We start from the raw sequence: 3,747 nt of genomic DNA, 5'->3' as shown, positions 1-3,747 counted from the left end.
ATATATATATATATATATATATATATATATATATATATATATATATATATATATATATATCCTCCTTAATAAATGAAGGTTTTTTTTGCCACTTGTCAATCTCTCATGAGTTTTGGCACTTGTCATTTTGTGGTAATTTTGAAATAAATATTATCCACCTATCAATTTTTGATTTGTTTAACTTTTAGTTAAAATCATATACTTATATATGTAAAGTATTAAATATCATATATATGATATTAAATTGTAATAAATACGTTTCTTTTTTTCTTATTGTAAAGTTATACATTAAAAAATATTTCATTTTTATATTTTAAGTTTAATGGTTTTTTAAATCAACTCGTATAATATACGGGTCTCACAACTGGTATATATATATATATATATATATATATATATATATATATATATATATCTTTTCTTTTTATTATAATAAAAGAATAGATTTAATTTCATATTGACAAGTGTCAAATAATTAGAATTTGTCATTAATGTTATATATCATCTATCATGCCACTTGTCAGCCTATTAATTATCAATTTCAAAATTTAAATTTTAAATTTCCACTCTAATTACACTAAATTAATAATTGATTATTTATTTCAATTTTCAAATTAAAATTTTCACTCTAATTACATTAAATTAATAATTGATTTTTTATTTTAAATTTCAAATTTTAAACTTTCTCACTTTAATTATATTTAATTAATAACATTCGATTGAAAAATAAAATAAAATTAATAAAAATTATAAGGTGATATAACTGAACATATTTATTTAAATAAACAATTATGATTTTATATAACTAAAAAATATATATTTTAAGTAATAATTTATCTAAAATAATTTATTAATAATTTTGACTTTTAAATATGAAAGTTTAATTAAATTTGTAACTGTGGTTATCACGAGTTATAAACTAGTATATATATATATATATATATATATATATATATATATATATATATATATATATATATATATATATATATATATATATATATATATATATATATATATATATAGAAAATAGAAAATGAAAAGATGACAGTTATAAAGGCGAACAACAAATAGCAATTTTGTGCACTGTGCAAAAGAAAATGTGTTATAAGGTATGAGTGTTTAAATTGTGTGATGTATATTTATGCTAGCCTTATATATAGGAAACCAAGGACGGCGAGTAAAGGGGTTCATCTTATTTTGTTGATAGAGGTTTTGGCTCCCCATAAAAAGATCACCTAAGCATCTACAAATTTTTAAGTAATCATTTTTCATAAATTCTGTGTTTTATAAGCATAAATCGGTTTTTTATAGCTAAATTTAGTTTGAAAATTTTTAGCAAGTGGATATCTAGTTCCGACGGTTGCAAGAACGGTTCCAAAATGTTAGGAACCAATATATCTGGTTCCGATTCTAGTTTCAATATCCTAGGAACCGTCGGTTCCGATTCCGGTAAGAATATATTTGGTCAGGTACCTATTTATGCTCGTCTCTACAAGTGACCGTATTCCTTTAAAGTTACAAAGACTTAAACAAATATTTCAATATTTAAATGTTGTCTTTATAGTTGCCTTTTGACTGTCAAAAAGATGTGATACCTTTTACAAATAATGGTACATCATACCATTTAGGGATAATGACTTAGGAGGGTAATAAAGTTTCCAGTTTGTCCGTATTAGATCACTAAGTTTTTTTTGTGCGTATTAGACCAATATGGTTGTTATTACCGTTTACAAATAGTCCTTTTACCGGTTTTAACGGGTAAAAAAGACTATTTTTAAACGGTAATAACAACCATATTGGTTTAATACGCACAAAAAAACCTTAGTGAACTAATACGGACAAACTGGAAACCTTATTACCCTCCTAAGTCATTAACCCTAATTATTTAGAAAACATGCTTACTTATCAATGTGAATGATTTGTTTGACTGAAAATAGTTGCTTCCATTTAAACTTATCTCACAACCCTTCCAGAACTTCTAAGTCCAGAAACTCATATAATTGATGATCTTCATTACATAAATAAACAACATTTTATTAATAACTTCTTTTTTGTCATTTAAATGTTTACACGAACACATCCATATGTACAAAAACAAAATCTCACTTTGATACCTCTCATCAATGTCTACATTTGATAACGAATGGAAATGTAAAACCAACAGGGACTTGTATATGATGTCTATTATCAATTATTTTATAAAAAGCAAAACCACAACATGAACTAAGAAACTGAAGTTGCAAAATGAATAAAAAAATCAGCACATAAACAAATACATACATACTATATACAACACATAAATGGAAGTTTATAAAGCATGAAACTTAATGACAGGAAAAGTAAAAAACTTAGAGGAGACTTTATAGAAAGAAAGATCACCCTTACTTGCCACAACTGGTTGAAGACATCATCAAGAAAATTAATCTGACCATAGAATTCACATGTTGTCTGATCATGACTTCAGTAGATGAGCTACTGAAACGTAAGAATTGCAATTTAACTCTATTAACATTTGAAAAGGGAATTAGGGTTCCAGAGAAGACGACGAAGGGTTAAAAAATATTTTGGACCATTTCTCGATTTATGTGTGTCATCCTTGCGCAGAGACCATGCTAATCTTCTCTGTATCGTTCTAATTTTATCGGATGTCCCCAAAGGGACGGCTATAGATGAAGAGCTTCGTCATACAGAGGAGTAGCAGGTTATATGGGACGACATGAGTTCTAAACGAAGTAGTTTACTATTGATGGTCATATATTCTCGATGTCTTTAAAATTAGGGTTAATGACTTCGGAGGGTAACAAAGTTTCCAGTTTGTCCGTATTAGGTCACTAAGGTTTTTTTGTCCGTATTAGACCAATTTGGTTGTTATTACCATTTACAAATAGTCATTTTTAACCGTTAAAACCGGTAAAAGGACTATTTCTAAACGGTAATAACAATCATATTAGTCTAATACGCACAAAAAAAACCTTAGTGACCTAATACGGACAAACTGAAAACCTTATTACCCTCGTAAGTCATTTTCCCTACCATTTAAGCCATTACGTCAAATAGTCTCAAGATGTCAAGATGTACGTATGAAATCAATCGCGAAACACTAACAGATTTTTAACATAAACCTTTTTTTTTGTGGAATTCCATTTATCAATCGTAAGCTCTCATCGATGATGTGATTATTTTGTGAGTTGCCAAACTCAGTAATTTCCTTTGATCACGTGACCCTAATCTATTGGATCTTTATTTGAGGTTTTAACTATCAATAGAAAGATCCATTAAACAAATTTGGTGTTAAAATGAATCTAAGATGCTTATGTATTGGACAAAATTAACTTTGCTTGTATCTCTAGATATTTTAAATAGCCACAAACTATGTATGTGCTCTTTTCTTTTTTTAATCTAAACAGTAATCAGGGGTTCGATTCATGCCTCTAGTTTTCAGATTTTTTATTTCTGAATATTAATTAAATGAATTCTATTGTTAATAAATTAAAGTTTGCTCGGTTTGGACGATTGGTTCAGAAACTTGCCATTCATAGTGGACTTGAATTTCTTTTGCCATGGTTGATGGTTCTGTTTCGTTAATCAACTACATAACTTTAGGTTTCTTTGACTTTTGTCATAAACTATTTGGAATATTAAATACATATTGATTGATTACTTAAGTTGCTTCCTAATTTTTTCAATAACATTTTCATGATTTTTGATTAACGAAAAATAATATAACAATATATTTTTGTTAAT

At 26.8% G+C, this 3,747-nt stretch overlaps 1 non-coding gene across 1 annotated transcript; it reads right to left on the bottom strand.

Moving 5' to 3' along the window:
- Positions 1–2,561: 2,561 nt before the first annotated feature.
- LOC145013752 (U6 spliceosomal RNA) lies at positions 2,562–2,664 on the bottom strand. The gene has a single exon (XR_013665271.1). It is a non-coding gene; the product is annotated as a U6 spliceosomal RNA (small nuclear RNA).
- Between the last annotated feature and the right edge of the window lie 1,083 nt (positions 2,665–3,747).

This window comes from Lactuca saligna, chromosome 8 (genome assembly GCF_052625555.1).
Source record: "Lactuca saligna cultivar CGN05327 chromosome 8, ASM5262555v1, whole genome shotgun sequence".
Lineage (NCBI taxonomy): Eukaryota > Viridiplantae > Streptophyta > Magnoliopsida > Asterales > Asteraceae > Lactuca > Lactuca saligna.
This window is presented reverse-complemented; position numbering and strand designations above follow the sequence as displayed.